Source organism: Equus quagga, chromosome 17, assembly GCF_021613505.1.
Source record: "Equus quagga isolate Etosha38 chromosome 17, UCLA_HA_Equagga_1.0, whole genome shotgun sequence".
Lineage (NCBI taxonomy): Eukaryota > Metazoa > Chordata > Mammalia > Perissodactyla > Equidae > Equus > Equus quagga.
The window spans coordinates 34,797,324-34,817,657 of NC_060283.1; positions in this window are offsets into that span (position 1 = coordinate 34,797,324).

Genomic DNA, 20,334 nt, shown 5'->3' on the forward strand with positions numbered 1-20,334 from the left:
TATAAGTTTAAATGCACATAAAACAAGAAAAGCTAAAAGTCAATTATCAAAGTCTCCATTTCAAGAAATTTAAAAATAACAGCAAACTAAACCCAAAAAAGGAAGAAACAAAGCTTAAAGGCTCATCTAGAAGAGATTTGTGAATATAGCTTCTGTCTAATAGGGTAAACCCCAAAGAGATTCACATTTGACCCACAAAGTTTTTGACAGAGTTATATGAGCAAAAATGCTGCCAGCTTAAACTCAAAGGGATAGAGATAATAGTAAATGAAAAGAGCCAGTTTGACCCCAAAAATTCCACTGGCAAGAATAAGGCTGTGAAAACTACTCCACTGCAAACACGTACTACTTTTCACAAAAAAGGAAGGATAACTCAGAGGGTGGAACCAAGAGGCCAGAAGGCAGAGCCAAGCACTATAAAAAATCATTTCCAGGCCTTGAGACCTAATCAAGGATCTTTCAGCATTTGCCCAGCCGGATGTTAGAATTGCTACGGACCCTTGCTTTGAGCCTCCCGTTTCCGCCTGTTTTAGAGGAATACCTATCACGGTTATCCCATGTCTGTCCCACCAGTGAACATTAGGTATAGGGAACAGATACTTATTTGTTTAGTACCATAGGGCTAAAGATGGAGAGGAGATATACTCAACGAGCTGAACTTAAGGAATTGTATTTGAAGAGCCTCATCGTGGAGCAGCAAATTTGGAGGAGTCTGAATCATGCATGAGAGGAAGAGGATAAGGTGAATGTACCTGGGGGTGGGGAGGAGGTTGAGAAGGATTGGGGGTTTTTTTAATGGAAGAGAGCTGAGCCTCCAGTCAAGAGTTGGGAGAGTTTACTCTGCCTCTCAAGGAGGAACTGAACAGCCACAGGGCAGTCGGTGTGGATACAGGAAAGGGTGAACGATGGGGCCCGACCTCAACCCAGAACTCCAAAATGGTACTTCCAACTAACCTATTCACGTTTTCACAGAGACGTCTCAAAGGGACCTCAGATGCAACATTTCCAAGGCCACGCCTCATCTCGTAGCTTCCACCTCAGTCAATAACCACTCTATCCACTTGCATGAGGTAGGAATTTAGGCACGGTCCTTGATACTTTTTTCTTCCTCACCACTCATGATCTGATCAGTCACTAAGATCACAAGATCTTACTTCCTAAACAAGTCTAAGATCGGCCCACTTCTCTCCATCCCCCTCCACCACACATCCAACCACCTCCACCGTCCAAGCTGCCAATATCAAAGCTGGCCTCAGGAAGTAGTTGAATCGTTGGCCTCCCCTGACCATCAAGCCTGGCCCCCTCAGCCAGTACGCTCTTTTCAAACTGCAAGTCCCATTGTGACTTCCCCTGCTTAAACCGTTAAGTGGCTTCTCGAAGCTCTTGGGATGAAGATCCAAGTGCCCTCCTCGCCCAGCGGATGCTCCGTGGTCTCCACCTGCCGGCCTCTCCAGCCCACTCACTCTTCTCTCCCTCCAGCCTCGCTGGCCTGCCTCCTCTCAACCGCCATGGGTTTCTGGGTGTCCTTCTCCCACAGGCCTCTATACAAGCTCCTCTCTTCTTAGACCTGCGCTGTCTCCTAGTAAACTCACCCCAAGCATCAGATTTCAGCTAAGCCCAGTTTCCCATGGGGAGCCCTTTCACCTTCCACTTTACCTCATGCCTCATTGAACAACGCTCCTCTCCTCAGCATCCCCGCTTGGGGTATCCCTTTTTAAGCCCCAGGAGAGCAGGAGCCCCACTCCTAGCACACGGCCAGGTATACACAGACACTCAACAAATATTTGTTGAGAGAGCGAATGAACCTCATTTAGCCCTTGAAATAATCCTAAGTGGTGGGAGATGTCGTTGGTCTCCCTCTACACACAGAGAGACACAGGCCAGAGAAGTGAAGTGAAGGAATGGGAGGCTCAGTTCACGTGTGACTAATGGAAGGGAAAGAAAGTATTGGGAAAGTACGTCTTATTTAGAAAATTATGATACAAAGAACAAGTAGAGAAATAAAATGCTGTGATTGGAGGTTCCTTCCTCTTAAATTCCTTTCCTCCTGCATGTTCTCTTTCTTCTCCTCACTTTTCTCCTCCTTCCCTGCCTTCAGTAGCTGAGCTGTCTCCCTTTGAATACTTCCCAAGGAAGAAGCCCGAACAGTCATTCCCACAGATTTGAAAATTCCCTGCAATAAAAATGTCAAGGATGAAATAAGACAATGCATTTTCTCAGCCCTATGTCAGGCCAAATTACACATTAAGGGGCCAACACCCAAACAATAAAACTCAGGATGAAAGCCACCTTGAGCTTTTGGAACCCTGGAAGAAGTCTGGATTAAACGGGGTGGATGATGGAGCTAAAGGTGTCATTCTCCAGGGTTTTCCATACATGGCACCAATCTGCTGGGCCCCTCCTCTGGCTACTCCACTCCCCACCCCTCGCTCCCCTGCCAGAGTCGATACAAACCCTGGACAGGCTCTGATGAACTCTTGTGAGGTTGAGAAACTGCCCTTTCTCGCCAGATGTAAAAGCCTGCTTTGGGCCTGCTCTGAGTTCCTCCAACAGAGGACAGAAGCCCTCAGGGCCAAATGCCCCTGGGGTTCTAGAAGCACTCCTTTTCCTAGCTCTGCATGGGGTACAATGTACCTCTGAACTGAATGGAGGACTGTGATCACATACTCCCCAGCCCGGCCAGGCCAACAGCGCGGCCACCCCCTGGGAGCCTGGGAGGTGTTGAGCCAGTCCTGGCACTGATGGAGCCTATGTGTCCAGACAGCTCACACCCAGGGTAAGTGAGCAGGGCCTTTCTCATCACTGGGCAACACCCACTCTGCTTTGCATTGATGGCTCTTTGCTTTTTAACTTTCTTATTTAGGTGATGGGACTCAAAGACTCCTCTCCTCAAACTACCTGAAAATCTTCCTTCTGTCCAAACACCAGTCTACACTTTGTTATTCCATCAATGACCAACACTTTCTTTCCTGGACTTGTATGACATTGGAAGACGGCACAGAGGTCTTCGAGAGGGCTTGAACACTTGGAGCCAGCTCTGGGTCTGTGAAACTCCGCAGGAGCACTGCATCCTCTCTGGGCCTGCCCAGGACAACCGCAGGGCCCAGCCCGAGAGGACGAGTGCAAGCCCTTCCCAGAAACCTCCGTCCCCAAGACACCCTATGACAGCCAGTGTCAGAGCTGGAAGACATGTAAAGTCAATTTAGATTTTAAGGGGCTTGGGGGAAAATGTTAATTATTTCCAGAGTCAAACCAGACATGGGCGATGACCCTATGATGTGCTGATCCCCAAGATTTCATTCTGTTCCACTGCTCATGAAACTGGATTCAAACCCACACACAAACTCCCCCTGATCAGGTTTCCAGGTAAATCCAACTTCCCCACTCCTCTGAGCCTTCCCTAGCCATGATTTTCTCCACCACAGACAAGAAAGAGGAATGCCAAAGATGCTCAGAGTCATTCACCAGACACTGTCCGTCCCTCCCCTTGAATTGCAAGTGAGGAAAACAGAACCCAGAGCATAGACGACCTGCCCAAGGCTAGAGGCCCAGTTGGCACCAGACCCAGGGCCCCTGAAGCCCTCCAGGTAGGTTCTCTGTCCACAGGAAGACTTGCTGTAGGGAGAGTACAATCTTCTCCTTCAACATGAAGACCCTACAGGACTCAAACACCATAACCAGCCCCCAGTAGACTTCTGCTTCTATCCTGGCTCTGTGAACCTATTGTTTTTGGTTGGTTTTCATTCCGTTTTATATGAAGATTAAGATAATGCTTGAAACGTAAGGTCCTTTTAAGTATCAGCGACAAAGTAACATGGGGTTTAGGACTTCCCCTAAGATGGCTGATGAGTTACGTTACAGACTTAGTCCAAAGGAAATCGGAATACACACACCCCATCAAAGATGCATTAGAGGAGGCCAAGTGGAGAGTCAGGACTTTCACCACTACTCAGTGGTAATGAGGTGACCACCCTGCTATCTCATACCCCCACAGTTTCAGGGGAGGAGTAATGAGGCATCCTCTCCATCCCACAGGGTGTCAAAAGAGGCTGAGAAAGGACCTGGACTTCCAACCCTTCTCCCAGTGATGAGGTGTCACAGGTTGCCTGCTAAAACATTTAAATAAAATCCTGAACACCCAAAATATCTAGGATACAACTGAAAATTGCTCACCATACCAAGAAACAGGAAAATCTCAACTTGAATGAGAAAAGACTGTCAATAGACAGCAACACCAAGATCACACACACACACACATATACACACTGAAATTATCTGATAAGGGTTTCAAAGCAGCCATCATAACAATGTTTAAACAAGGAATCACAAACATACTTGAAATAAATGAAAAAATAGAAAGCATCAACAAAGAAATAAAAGATATGAAGAAGAAACTAATGGAAATTTTAGAACTGACAAATATAATAACCAAAAACTCATTTTTAATTAATTGGATGGCTCCACAGCAGAATAAAGAAGGCAAAAGAAAGAACCACTGAAGTAAGAGAACAATAGAAATTACCAGTCTGAACAACAAAGGAAAAACAGCCTGGGGAAAAAAAATCAACAGAGCCTCAGTGATCTGTCCAACTATAACAAAGATGCAACATTCTTGTCAGAGTCCTGGAAAGAGGAGAGAAAGAAGGAGGGACTGGAAAAGTACTGTAAGAGATAATGCCTGAAAATTTCCCAAATTTGACACATACAAAAAACCCCACAAACTTACAAATTCAAGAAGTTAAGTAAATACCAAACAGGATAAACCCAAAGAAATCCACACCAAGATACATCATAAGGAAACTTCTCAAACTAAACAAACTAAAAATCTGGAAAACAACAAGAGAGAAACAATGCCTTACCTATATGAGAAAAACAATTTGAATGACATGATTTCTCATCAGAAGCCATGAAGACCAGAAGGGAATGGCATAATATTTGTCAGGTGCTGATAGAAAGAACTGTCAGTGAAAATATCCTTCAAAAATGAAGGGGAAATCAAGACATTCTCAGTGAAGGAAAACTAAGAGAATTTATCACCAGCCCACCTGCCCTGCAGTAATGGCTAAAGGAAGCTCTTGAAATGGAAAGAAAACAGAAAAGAAGACCCTGGAACAGCAGGAAGGAAAACATAACAACAGAAAAAGTAAAAATATGGGTAAATGCAATAAGTCAGCCTTTAGGAAAATATTTTGCTAAACATTCGTGTTTTTTCAGGCCTTAGCAAAAGTTGCTATCATCAGATGCAAGGATGGTGGGCACCTGGGAAATCACTTATACTTTTTAGATTTTTCTTAAAAGCTAATTTAGAAGAGTTTCACTCAGATTTCATAAATAAAAATGTCTATCTGATTACTTTGTTTGCTTTTCAAAATATTCACCATCTTTATTTATAAGTCAGATTCCCCACAGAGGGCATTACATAGTCATAAAGACTTTAATTTTATTCCCAAGTTTATTCCAAATAGAATCAACAGATTTAGCAAATAAAAATACAGGATGTCTAGTTAAATTTAAATATTACATGGGACATGTTATACTAAAAATTATTCATTGTTTACCTGAAATTCAAATTTAACCATGTTTCCTGTATTTGGTCTGGCAACCCTATAGGATTTAAATCATCAGCATCTATAGAACAGGGGCTCCTCTTGAGCAGGAAAACAACTCTTCTGGGATCTCATCCTCTCTCGACAAGAACCTGCTGAGGGACCTGCCCACCTCAGTACCATCAGCCTTGAACAATGAATAAAGTTCTTCTTCAGAAACGTTCTATTTCCATAGATTAGGACATACTGGGTCTTCTAAAGCTTTAATTCATAAGGGTAAAATTACCTGGTCCTAGGAACCTTAGAGAAGAAATGAAAGGCTTTAAAGCTACTGTGAGGCAGAGACCAGCTGGGGTGTGCGTATAAGACAGACCCCCTGAGCACATCCCCCGACCTGGCCATTAATCTACACATGTTCACTGAGCACCTATTCCAACCTCTGGAGGTATGAGGACCACAAACCTGTACTTAGGCCCTTACAACAAATGCTTGGGGTGGGATCACAGGCCTCAGGGAGCACAGGGGACACCACTCAGCTGGGAAGGAAGGGAAGGCTTCCTGGCAGAAGTGGCATCTGAAAGGGGGTGGGGGTGAACCCTGAGAGGGCTTCTGGTACAGCTTGTGGGAAGGAGCCCAGCATGTGGTGAGGGGGAAATAAGTGGCTCCATGTAACAGGGGTCGGGGGGGGGGGGGGGTACTGAGGAGCCCAAATCCCAGAGGAGGCTGGAGATGATGGTGAGGGCAGCAGGACCACCTGAGGGGTCTTCACAGGCAGGTGGGAGGTGGGACCGCATTCAGAAAAGCCCGTTCCAGCTGTGGGTAGAGGATGGAGCGCAACAGAGCAGGAGGCAGGACACGAGCTAGGATGCTGTCCCAGCTGGCGCTGGAGCACCCGGAGGTTGGCACCAGAAGGACAGAAGGGAGAAGGGTGGGCAGGAGGTGATGCAAGGGATCAAGGAGCCCCCACGCACCCACCCAGCCCCAAGTCCCTTGAGCAGACTGTTTCCTTTCATAGCGTTCTCTGAGGCCCTGCTGTGTGACAGGCATGGGGCTGGGGGACCCCGTGTTGCCACAGCAATGGATCAGGGATGTGGGAGCAAGCTGGACTTGGCAATTCTCTACCGTGTAGCTGTTCAAAGTCTGTCCGTCCCCAAGTCGCCGCCTTGGCCCATTATGTGCGCGTTAAATGCGGTTTTATCCCACACACCTAGGATTCCATTTGGGTTTTACAAGCCGTGAAACTCGAGCTCTGCAGAGTCCTGGGCCCCGCAGTGCTCTAGAGCCGCCCTCAGGCCCACAGCTCACCACAGCATGGCTCCCGCCCCTTCCGAAACAGTATGGATATCCCATTTGGGATTTCAAAACTGTAAAGGCACATTTTCCAAACCCTCTCCCAGGGCTGCTGGACATGAAGCCAGACGTCCCAGATAGGAGAGGTAGGGGGAGAAAGAGGCTGGGGGAACCACTAGTCCCCACTCACCCCGGGCCAGGCGGCCTGCATGTTAGCCTCTCTCCAAGGGGCTCTCTGGGGCTATTTCAATCCACAAAATGAATTCACTTTTGTTGAAACGCATCCTTCATTCATTCACCCGACCAGCACTTATGAAGCACCTACTGCAAGCCAGGCCCTGCAGGAGGGGCCAAGGATCCCTAGCAAACGGAGTGAGCCGCCTCTTCAAAACAAAGGGCATTGGCTTCCCTGGGAAACACCGGCGGCTACTCTTGTTTCCCCAAAGAACAGCCTCCTCTTTGGCCTGAAAGGTACCGTGAGGTTCAGGCGCAAGCGGACAGGGCGCATTGTGGGAGCCGCGCTCCTCCCAGAGTCTCCGGAGGACAACCCTTGCCTGGCCTTTTCCGGCTTCTAGAGCCTGCTCACATTCTTTGGGGCAGGGTCACATCACCCCAACCTCTGCTTCTGTCCTCGCATCTCCCTCTCTGACTCTAATCCTCTGCCTCTCTTACAAGGACATAATCCAGGATCGTCTCTCCATCCCAAGATCCTTCACTTCCTCACACCTGCAAAGTCCTTTCTGCCATGCAACATAACAGATTCATGGGTTCAGGGATATTTGGGGGAGCCAGTATTCTGGCTACCACACAACATAGTAGAAATAATTTTTAAATGAGAACTTGAGCATAAACAATAATTGGCAAATTACATGAAAATATGAAGCCAAGACAAACTGTATTCTGTCACCTGGATGGTAGCCACGAGAAGCCATCCCAAGCTTGCCTCACAGCCCCAAGAAAACTTGAAGAACCTGATCATTGAGAACGTAAGAGGACTTCTGTGTGGACCATAATTTCTCCTATTGCTTTTCTTTGCAAGGCTGCCAGACCTCCTTCGTGTTTGTTGAGGCTGCCAGGGACCCCCAAGAGCACATGTTGAAAAATCCTAGCCTGCAGGATGAAATACATGCTTGTGTCAATTTCATGATCTCTCGTGCTCCAAACCTGCTACAGCTCCAGCCTCCTCTACTCCACACTCCTGCACGTACCCTACACCCAAGCCATTCTGAGTCTGCAGAAATCTCAAAACTGCATGCTCTCAGAAACCGCCTTCTCACTTCCTGGAACAGCAGCCCCTTCCTGGTCCCCCTGAACACACCACCATGCGTCAAGACTCTGGCCAGGCCACACCTCTGAGCCACACGTGATAGATCGTCACTGAGCCCCTCAACCTTGTGTGCACCTCAGGGGTCTTTGTTGGCCACCTGAAGGTGTCAGGGTGTGGCCAGCATCAAGTGCGGTACGAAGAGGCAAAAACAGCCAGAGGGGAGCTGCGGGTGGAGGATGCAGTGAGCAGCCAGATGGGTGGTCTGCTCGCCGACCCGTGAGAACTGCACTAGGCGACATGGTCTGTCTTTCCTTGGCTAAAGAGGACAGGAGAGAGGCAGATGGATGCAGACACGGGGAACTTGGAAAACACCCTCCCAAACCAGAACACCTACCAGGGGCTGCAGTCAGAGCTTGAGAAATAGGTGCAGTGGAAATTTGTGGGGTTTTACTCACAGGTACTTTGAGGTTTGTACTATTCTCTGTCTTCTAACTATGCTGAAGGCAAGGGATTGCGTGCTTTCATTTTGCTTCTTGTTGACCTGAATAGGTGCTGTGTTTAAACAGTTCTATTGAGAGATAACGGATGTACACCCATAACTGCACATATCTAAAGTGTACAAACTGATCCACCTGACACACGTGCACACCCATGACGCCATCACCACACTCAATATAGGGAACACATCCACGACCCCCGGAAGTCTTGTGCCCCCTTGGAACTCCTCTGTCCTACCCCTCTCCACCACCCCATGCCAGGCAACCAATGGCTGTCTGTTACTGTAGTTTGAATTTTCTAAAATGTCATATAAATGGAATCATACAACATGTGGCCTTTTGCGTGTGGCGTCTCTCAGTTAGCATGTTTTAAGGGTTCATCCATGTAGTTGTGTGTACCCCTAGATCCTTCCTTTTTAATGCTGGGTAGTATTCCATTACATGGTGTGTCACAATTTGTTTATCTCCTCCCCTGTTGATAGACATTGGGAAGTTTCCAGTTTGGGGCTATTATAAATAAATTGCTACGAATATTTATATACAAGTCCTGATATGGACAAAGGCTTTCGTTTCTTTGGAGTAAATACCTAGGAATGGAATAAGTGGTGATGGGTGTATGTCTAACTTTAAGAAACTGCCACACTGGTTTCAAGTGCGAACACTGTTTCACATGCCCACAGCGGTGGACGACTCTTGAGTGTCTGCCGGTCTGCCAGGGGTGTGCTGGAATTCACCTCGTGGTTTTCACCTGCATTTCCCTGATCACTCTGAAGCAGAGCGCTTCTCCTGTGTCTACTGGCCACTTGGACTTCCTCTTTCATGAAGTTCCTGTTCACATCTTCTCTAGTTGGTTATCAGTCTTCTTTCTTATTGGTCTGTAGAAGTTATTTATTCTAGATACAAGTCCTTTTTCTCATTTCACATATCTTCTCCCACTTCAAGATTTGTCTTTCATTCCCACTTTATAGTGTCTTGATGAACAGGAGCTCTTCATCTTAACGTAGACAAATTTATCAGTCTTGTTTTGTGACTTGTGAATTTTGTCTTTTTTAAGACCCTGAGATCATTTAGATTTCCCTATTTATCTTCCAAAAATCTTATCTTTTTGCCTTTTTTGTGTAGATCAATAACACACCTGGAGTTGAGTGTCTAGTACGGTGAGGAATAAAGATCCATTTTCTTGTGTACGTGCATGCATACGGATACCCAACTGTCCCAGCGCTATTTGCTCAGCAGCCCACTCGCCCATTATTCTGCAGTGTCCGTTGTATCACAAATCAAGCACGAGCACACACGCATTGATCTATTTCTGGGTTCTTCACCCTGGTCCATTGGTCTTATTGGTCCATTTGTCTATCCCTGTATATAACTCCATTCTCTCTCTCTCCCCTGTAGCTTTATAATAAGTCTTGATATCAGGAAGAGCAAGACCTCTCTCTCAGCATCTGTTTCTTCTTCAAGAGTCTTTGGACTATCTTTGTCCCTTTACATTACCACATAGTTATCAGAATTGTCTTTCAAGTTCAAAAAAGAAATCAGCATTTTTAATGGAATCGCATTAAACCTGTAGATCAATGTGGAGAAATGCGACGTTTTTACATCTCTTTATTTGGGTCTGTGAGGTTTCACAAAGACATCCTGCATGTCTTTTGTTATACATCTTTTGTTATACATCTTCCCGTGTCCTGGGTTTTTATGTCATTGTAAATGGCACCTTTTTAAATCCTTAATTTCTAATTTTCTGGGTTTGATGCACAGAATGCAATTGATTTTATAGTTGATTATGTATTCAACAACTTTATATACTTTCCTATTAACTCTAATAATTAATCAGTATATACTTTTGGACTTTCTATATTTATATTGTCAAATAACAAGGTTTGTTTTCACCTTTCTAATTCTTATACCATTTATTTATTTTGATTAATTGCCTTCGTGCACCCAACTCAAAAGCAAAGCTTTGAACTTCTCACCATGAGTTATAACGCTTGCTGTGGGCTTTGAGGAGTCACCTGTGTCAGAACAAAGACATCCCCTCCCATTCCTAGTGGCCAAAGCTTTTTTATTAAACAGTTTTTCTGCATCTATTAACATGCTCATAAAATTTTATCCCTTAATCTGTAAATATAGTGAATTCTATCATTTATTCTATAATGTAAACATTGTTTTCTTGTTGTTAGTGCTGTTGAGTGGATTCTGACTCCTGGCGACCCTGTGGCCAGCACAGCAGGACCCTGCTTGGTCTTCTTGCGCCATCCTCTCACCCTCTGGTGCTCTATCAGGCAAAGCTCCACTGCTATTCATACGGTTTTCCTGGCCATTTTTTCAGAAGTGGGTGGCCAGGTCCTTCTTCCTAGTCTATCTAATCTGCAAGCTCCGCTGAAACCTGTCCACCGTGGGTGACCCTGCTGGTATTTGAAGTCCCAGTGGCATAGCTTTCAGCATCACAGCAACACACAGCCACCACAGTGTGACAACCAACAGACAGGTGGTGTGGCTGCCTGACTGGAAACAAACCCGGGCCATGGCAGTGAGAGCACCAAATCTTAACCACTCAACCACCACGTAAACATTGTTAGGGAAGGCTAATACAAACACACACATCACACACACACCCCAAAGTGTGTACTAGCTCAAAAAATTAAGTTTATCACCTGTGTAACAGCCCAAGATGGAGGTTCCTGTTTGACAAGAAGCTCTTCTTCATATGCCCATTCTTGCACTTTGTAACTCCACCATTCCCAAGGAGCCTGGTGTCATCCACATCCAGAAGGCAGAAGGCGAAAGAGACATGTGCTCTGCTTAAAAGCCTTAGCCTGGAGGCAGCATTCCACCGGTGAGAAGCGGTTGCTTGGTCACAGCTAGGTACTTCCCAGTGACAACTCCATACTATGAAAGAGAAGCACAGATTTTGATGGAGAGCCAGACGATAAACATAAACCCCAGGGGGTCTTAATGCATTATATTTTACACACTGCTAAATCCAGTTTTCTGAATTTTCTTCAGGATTTTGCATCTATGCCTAAGCGAGATATTTCTTTCCTCTTGGACTGTCTTTGCTGGGTTTTGCCATCAAGGTTATGCTAACTTCAGAAAGTGAGTTTAGTTGTACCAGTTGTACATATATTGCCTCTCAGCGCTAACTCCACTTTTCATCGCCCTGCTTCTGAGACTGGGGTCATATCTGCCTTGGCAGCTGGCGCAACGTCAGGCTCTGTGGGTAGAGGGAGCTAGAGAGACAATGGAGGAGGAAGTTTCTCTTCCTGGTTCCGGTGTGCTTTCCTTCCTCCTTGTTCCTACACCCAGTGGCGCTCGCCTCCCAGTGAGTTTCAGGGCACTTGAGATGGCTTCCTGGTGGAAAGTTCGGTGGCACCTCAGCAAGCAGCTTCCTGCGAGTTCTGCAGGCGCCCCAGCCAGTATCTGGAGAGTTCAACAGCACCCCCACAGAGGGCTTCTCAGCCACTCACCATCAAGCCCAGCCATGCCCCAGCAAGCTTCTCAGCGAGTTTGACAGCACCTCCCTTCCCCATGGGCAGCTTCAGGAGAACTGTGTAGGCAGCCAGTGTGTGTGGAGGGGTCCGAAGGGGAGGGGTTTCCGGCCTTCCCCAAGATCGCAGTTCTTGCCCACCAGGCCTTCGCCCAACAAACATGGACCATCTACAGTCCAGAACCACCTGGTAAACAACACCATCTCCAACAAGGTCTCCATCCGGCTTTAGGGAGGGCCCCCTCCCTTCCCAATTTGTTCCGACCTTGGGTACTCTCTTTCAGGGTATTCTTTACAATCCTCTTTTATCTCCACATAGTAGTTAAACCCCCAGAAATAGTAATTCTTCACATCAAACCTCTCTTACTCAAACTATTGTGTGGCTACTGTCTACTGGACTGGACCCTGATTGATACAGAAGTGGTACTGGGAATGATCAGAGGAGACAGCCTTGCAAAGAAGGGATTTTGGAATTGACCTGTCAGGCTACTAAGCCTGAACAGTGTTGAGCTCGATGCTGGTGGGAAACGGGATGGTAATCCGTGGCATCTGCTGGCATCAGGATTAATTAAGCTATCACCACCTTTGGTTGATTGTGATGAAGTGCTGCCTGAAGCCAGTTGCCTCGGAGCCCCAGTGGCTGCTGGCCTTGTTTTTTATGGTAGTAATGATGACTACAGGGACTACGGTGTGGGGTAGTCCCCTGAGTGCACCCAAGTGCTTACAGAGAAAATGACAAGTCATGGTGAGAACCAGAGAACGTCCAGGACAGGCCTAAAGGACGCTCTTTTTCTTACAGCCACAGGCTGATACTCCCAAAAAATCAAACAGAAAAATTAACTGTACTGATGGTGAACAACAGTTGAATTCACTGGGCACTGACTGTGAAAGGACAGGATCATGCAACTTTGAGTGAGGACCCAGATGAAACTTGATCAGATGAAACTGATCATCTGAGACCCCCAAGGCATATGAGAGCCTCCCTTGCCCGTAGTAGTTTGCCCCACCGTGTCTAAATCTTCCTTTGCTTGAAAACCCTGTGATAACGTTGCCAAGGGTAGATGCCTCAAAAGGGGACACCCGTTCTCAAGACCCACCACAACCACCCTCTGTTGCCATCAGACACAGAACTAGGGACAAATCACAGCATGCTCCAGAAGGACAGGCATACAGTGTGCCCCAGGAAGAATAGTTTACACACCTAGAATATGAGCAAGACTTTTCATATACCAATAGAAACTGGGAAACACGTGGAAGGGGATTCTAAGCGTTAGACCAAGGAGGGTGGAATATAACACTAGATCAGACCTAATTATTGACGATGAAGTTACTAGAGAGTCCAGATTTAAAGGACTCACTTGACCCGCTGGAGGGGGCTCTAAACAGCACATCTGATTGTCTGACTCAAACTTCAATTCAAAAATGGCCTACATTTTACAAGGTTGCAATGCCAGAGCTTCCCTGGCATGGAGCAGGGAATCCAAAGGTGTGGGGAGAAAGGAACGTTGGACTGGACTGGTCCTGTGTGACCTGCACACCTATCTCCCAAATACATCCTTCAAGAAGGCCCAGAAGACACTGCTTTCACTAAGGCATTAAGAAACACGTTAGTTAAGAGGAGCACTCATACCCTTGGAAAGCTTCAGAACTGCTCTCCTGGACACACAGGTGTGATGATGGGGATGCTGTCGTTGAGATGGGCATGCTCATCCCCCTGCTGGGTGCCGCTGAATGATGGGATTCTGGGGGAGTACAGGCCAAATGGCCAGACTCGGCCACCAATGGCAAGAGGGGTGCATCTGCCAGGAAGGACAGCAGGTATGTACGGGTAATCAAAATACCTTGGTCCACAGGGATCTGACAGTAGTTAACTGAGCACAATGCCACTGGAAAAACAAGAGTAACAACTGACCTACAAAACAAAAGAGCAAAAAAAATCCCCTTAGATCTAGTCACAACTGTAGATAGTGACAGCCTCTCACGCAGTTCCCAGGCCTAGAGCCCTTGGTTGGCGGAGAGACTGGGTCCTCTGGTGGGAGAACCCTGCCACAGTGCCCCAAGTACACTACGTGAATCCTCCGCCAAGGCTTCCCAAGTCCGTTCTCCCTCACTCAGCTGTGACTTCCTTGCCAGCTGGCATGATGTTAAGTAGAGGGCGCTGGAGGGTCACGGGGACAAGGAAGCAGTTTCTCTTCACAGCTCCATTCTGCTTTCCTTCTTCTCACTCTCTTGGCATCTGGCTGTAGGTGAGACACCCGGTGGAGCTCACTCAAGCAAGTTTCAGCGGCACCCAGCAGGGGGCTTCCTGGTCGCGTTCTGCAGGTATCCTAGCTGACTTCTGAGAGAGTTCCCCAGAGGCAGCTTCCGAGCATTCCCAGGGAGTCAAGTCTGCTCCAGCCAGCTTCCCCCCAAGTTCAAACACACCCCCTGCAAGCAGCTTCCCAGGGAATTTGTTTGGCACTCCAGCAGGTTTCCAGTGGTTTTCTGCCCACCAGCCTGAGCCCACCAGCCCAGGGCCACCCAGTGACCTTCTCCACCCTAGCGTAGACTGCCAACACAACAGAACCTTTGGGTTATTTGCTGACAGTGAGCATGGCTATAAGAGACACAGGTCTGGAAATCCTGAGAATTTCTATACACTCTCATCTTGCAGAGCCATGGTTCCTAGAACATTTGTGAATGCCCCCTGAGAAGGGACACATCCCCTCACCTTGCCACAGCCCCCCACTTACTACTACACCTAGTGTCCTGTACAAATTATGGCTCCTATATGGCCCCTGTAGGTCTTATGATGAATGACACCTGCCTCCCAGGTTCTAGACTTAAGGGGACACAGCTCCTGGGCACGTCTTGGGAAAAAGCTTCCCCTCAGCAGTGCTGGGGAATGTGGGACAACCCCTGGATACAGGGATCAAACTCATGCTGCTGTGAGATGCACTGGGGGTTGTCACACCAATCACGTCATCCTCAGGGTGACCTCTGGGCCCAAAAATAATCCTGACATCCAGCCACAGGATAAAGCCCATAAACCCTGTCAGTCATTGCCAGGAGGTCTTGGGCAGCAATACAAATCAGGCCAAAAGTGGACTGACAGTTCTTCTGTCATCTTCTGCCACCCCCTCCCCACCCACCCATATAATGCTGGAGCTCAATTCTGTTCTCAACCCACCCCACACAGTAAACAGAAACCCCCAGATTAAAGGTGGCTCACACAGTAAGGCCTTTATTTCCACACCCAGCAGAATAATGGGAGGCAGGCAGTTCCCATGGAAGCAGGACTTGGAAGTCAGACAAATCCATTAAGAGTCATATTACAACAACAATGTCCCCGAAAAAAGGTAAACCATCCCTGGAAGCCACAAAAAGACCCCACCTGAGGTCCTCCTAGCCAAAGCTGGTCACACCCATGTCCTAACTGGTCAAGAAGCGAATAAGGCCCACCAATGGGCTCAACTGCTCATGAGTCCCTCCAGGGCCTCAAAAGAGCACCTTGGGATGGCCTCTGAGTCCCTCCTGGCTGGGAGAGCAGTGAGGCACCTTCTGCCACAGGCACTGACAGTGAGACAATTGGCGAGGGCCCTGGGCAGGTTACAAAGTGCAGTGTGAAGCTCCCAAAAGCTTCCCACACACCAGCACTCATTAGGAACATCCCCGTGTGGGTGTGTGACGTATGCAAGTTCAGCTTCCCGCTGATGGCATCCTCACAAAGGTGACTCTAAGAGCTTCTCTCTGGTGTCCATCCTGTCACGTTGAAGCAGGAGAGAGCACATTCCCTGCACACTTAAGGCTTTTCTCCAGAGTGAGCGGATGCTGAATGAGGCCAGGCCCTGGGCTGAAGGTTTTCTCACATGGCTGTACTCAAAGGGCCTTTCTCCATGGTGAATTCTCCGGGACTGATAAGGAAGCCACTTTGGCATAAGGCCTTCCCCCATCCGCATTCATGACATTGTCCTCGAGGGTGCATCTGCCAGGTGTGAATGAGGCTGGACCTGCAGCTCAGTGCTTTCTCCCGCTGGTCATACTTAAAAGGCTTTTAATGCAGCACAAGCTCCAAGTTTCAGCAGAAGGTTTTCCCACATTGGCTGCATTCCCAACACCTTCCGGGGTTGTGAACTTTCCAATGCCAAATCAGAGCAGGCCTTTGGCTGAAAGCTTCATTCCCTGCCTTCAAGAGGACTTTCTCTAGTGCAGACTTTCTGATGCCTAATGAGCTTAGAGAGAGGCCAAAGCAGCTCCGATATTTACTGCACTCAAGAGACCTTTACTCTGTGACCCTTCTGGGGCCAAACAAGCATGTATCCTCGCTGAGTGCTTTCCCACACCGGCTGTGCCTATAAGGCTTTTCTCCAGCGCGCACCCTCCTGTACAGGAGACCGGAGCTGGACTGATGAATTTCCCCCATTCACGGCCCTCAGACCTCCCTCCAGGGTGGCTGCCGCGCTCCCTCACGTTTGCTGCACCTCCCCACCGTGAGCAGCCCGGAGCCGTCCTCCTGCACACAGAGGGCTTCTCTGGCAGGCGGACTCCCCTTCTGTAGGGGTCTCTCCGCCGCGCTGCTTCCGAGCTGGTTTAGCTGAAGCCGAAGCCTCTCCCACACGCCTCCTCACTGTAGTCTCCGCCGCGGGGCCCCCGGGACTCCCCAAAAGCTACCCGTCTCTCCAGCCTGGGCCACTCCCCGCACAGAGCAGGCCTTGACTGACAGACCTGCCCGGGGCGTCCCGACCTGACTCTCGCACACACACACCCTGCCCGGGAGGCGCCTCCGCCCCGGAGCCACAGCGCCAGGCCTCCAGCGTCGCATCCCCGCGCAGCGGGCTCCGAGCCTTATCAAGGAGCCGCTCCTCCTGGGAGAAGCACACGGCCACATCCTCAGATGCCACGCGGCCCGGCCGCCATGGGAGTCCCAGCCGGGAACCCTCTGGGACGACCGGCTGAGGCCTCAGAGGAGTCTAACAAGAGCGACTTCACAACAGACGACGCGACGAAGAGGGCGAATCCGGAAGTCCCGCCCCCACGTAGTCCACACGCGCAGGGACACTTCTCTTCCGGGTCTTCATTGGCCCGGCCCCGTTGTGACGTAAGCGGAATGGGCGCTGGGAAATGGCGTTCCGCCGCGGGGCGTGGCTTCGCCTCCTCTCTGTGGAGACGCGCGAGGATGCCGGCGGCGAGTGCCCAAATGCCGCTTCCAGCGGGCCGGTGGCCGCGCTGGTCGCTGTCCCAGCGCTTCCTTAAGTTAGGTGAATGCTGTTTTCCTAGGAATTTGTCCATTTCCTCTGAATTTTCACATTTACTATCATGAAGTTGTTTATAATATCCTCTTATCCTTGGGTGTCTACGTGATCTGTAAAATTGCCCTTTTTAGTTTTCAACAGTGATTTGTATGCCCTTTTTGTCTTGTTAGTTTCTGGAGGTGTACCAGTTTTGTTTCTTTAGAAAGAAGCAACTTTTGGTTTTGCTGCTGCCGATTTGTGTGTGTGTGTATTTTTTTTAATGAATTTCTGCTCTTCATTATTTTCCCCCTTCTTCTCTGTGTTCATTTGCTGTTACTTTCTGACCTCTTATTTTCAGCCTTTCTTTTTTTAGGCATTCTCTCTTGACCTCTCCCTATGGAAAATGAGGATTATTTTGCTTTCAGGTATACACACTTCCCGTCCATCCTCTGCCCAACCTCCATCCCGCTAATAGCGTTTTACGGTTAATATTCAGTATTGATGCTATTAGGACTGTGTAAATACGGATCACAGCTGAGTCATCTAGTATTACCGTGATCACTTTTTCTTTCTTGCCCAATCTCTTGTTTTCCTTGGAGTTCGTCTCTTGGTTTCCCAGGTACTTGTCCATAATTCAATCCCAACTCCTATCTAACTAGGTTCAGAGGCAAGTAGTCTAATTAAGACATCTCCTCTGGAGACTCCTCACATCTCAAGTAGACCGGGTGCCTTCTCTGCCGGTGCACAGCTGCCATCCTGGAAGCTTTCTCTATGCTCCTGGGGAGTCACCTTGCTCCTCTTTGTGTTGGATCCCTCATTTCTTGTATACCATGTTTTCTTCTTTCTTGGTTTACTCCCTCATTAAATTAGGTAAATTTCTATTTTCCTAAGGAGGAGTACCTCCTCAAGTAGTTTCCTAAGAAAGGGTGTGTGGAATTTTCAAAGAAACTACAAGTCTTTAGCTTGACTTTTAATCTAGCTGGATATAATTTTCCTTCAGAATGCTGAAAGCGGAAGTCCCCATTCCTCTATTGTCCACTGGGGGCATTTGAGAATTCCAAAGCTGTTCTGATGCCTGATACTTTGGGTCTGTCCTGTGTATTCTCTCCACAGTTGTAGAATCGTTTCTCCCGTGTCCTGAATTTCCACAGTGATGGTCTTGGCAAGGGTCCTTCTTCCTCCATTGTTAGTACTAGGTTGGCCCTTGTAATTTGGAAACTCACAGCCTTCCTTCACAGAATCTTCTTGAATTATTATTGGAATTCACTCTAAGGCGTGTGACCATTTCTTTGGCCACGTTCAGTATTGGTATCTTTAGGTTTTTCTTTTTAAGCTGGTGAGATTCCCCAAGAAGTGGAGTTTCTGCTTTATTTCCTGCCTTGGGGATACGAGCCTGATGACCAAGCTGAGGACTTTACATTCCGAAGGCTGAGTATGGCACATGTCCTTCCAGTCTTCCACTGGGCTGGTGCAGGCACAACTGCCCAACTATGTGGAGAGTCGTACCTGCTTCTCACCAGGCTTTTGGCCAGTCCTCCTGCTTTCACCCTTTTTCACCACCACTTCTAGGGGTACCTGGAGCTGCCAATTGCAGATTTGCAATAAAATCAGATTCTCACATGTTCTCCTTTCTTTCTTAAAACGTCGTTTTCTTGGGTGTTTCTATGTCGGTTACAATTCATCTGTTTTCTTGAGAGGTTCCAAATTTTGTTGCTCTTCATAGTCATCCTAGTGGATTTATGCTTTTTAAAAAGTAAAAATTTCCTCTCGGTGCTGGCCCAGTGGCGAGTGGTTAAGATTGCGTGCTCCACTTCAGCGGCCGGAGGGTTCACAGGTTCAGATCCCAGGTGTGGACCTACACAAGCCATGCTGTGGCAGCATCCCACACACAAAACAGAGGAATATTGGCACAGATGTTAGCTCAGCAACAATCTTCCTCAAGCAAAAAAAGGAGGAAGATTGGCAACAGATGTTAGCTCAGGGCCAATCTTCCTCACCAAAAAAAAGTATAAATTCCCTTTCATTTTAATAGAATTTCAGGAAAGAGCTACAGTAAAGGGACACATCTAGCTATATGGAAGGCTGGGAAATGAAGACTTTACTCTGGGAATTCAAGTGTCCAGCTAAAACTGTGGGTTCTATTATCACAGTTGGAGACAATGGAGAGTGAAGGAAAACTAGTGATCTCTGCCACACAAATCCAGCTGGTTTTGAGGTAGAAAGTGAGATGTGATGTGAAAACAGCTCTTTTGAGTTGCGGCCTAGGCATTTCACAGGATGACAACCCTGCTCACACAAGTCTGAACAGGGGACCTGAGCTTAGGACCCCACCACAAGGTCCTGCTTTGCTTCTCTAGGGACACCTTTTAACATAACCACTTAGAGTTGAGCCCACGCAAAGTTAGTGACCTGCGCCCCAAGCACCTTATAAGTCATGGGTGCTGCTACCTGCTCTCCATCTCCTGCTCACTTGTGACCTGGGACAGAGGACTGCCCCTCCCCGGGCTCATTGCGCCCACCATCCCACCCCGTTTCTAGGATCTGTAAGTAATAAATCTTGTGACTTTACTTCCTTCATTTGGGTGTACTGAAACTATGCCTTCAATCAAAACAACCCTGTGTTTCTCACTTCCCCAAAGTGGGCGCTCGGAAGCTGAGGGAGCTCCCTGCCGACCCCGGGTAGGTGGCCTATGCCTCTTCATTCGGCAGATCATAATCTGCATGTTCTTAATTTAATACACCAGCCCCGGCCTCTCAACACGAGGTCACCTTTTCAGTAGAGCAGGAGAGGTGTGTGTGGGGTGGTGGTCAGGGTGGGAGGAATGCAGAAAATATCAAAAATAGCAGATACAGAGACATGCTAGGGAGCCAGTGAGAGCCGAAAAAATGTCTTTATTTCATTCATTCCTGGGTCCATCCCAAAGCTTCACACCTCACCCTCCCACCGTCAGAATAAGTGGCATACAACAGGGGCCCAGACACAATGGTCTTGCCCAGTCCATCCCACCTCCCCACCCGCAGAGCGCGGCAGAGACGA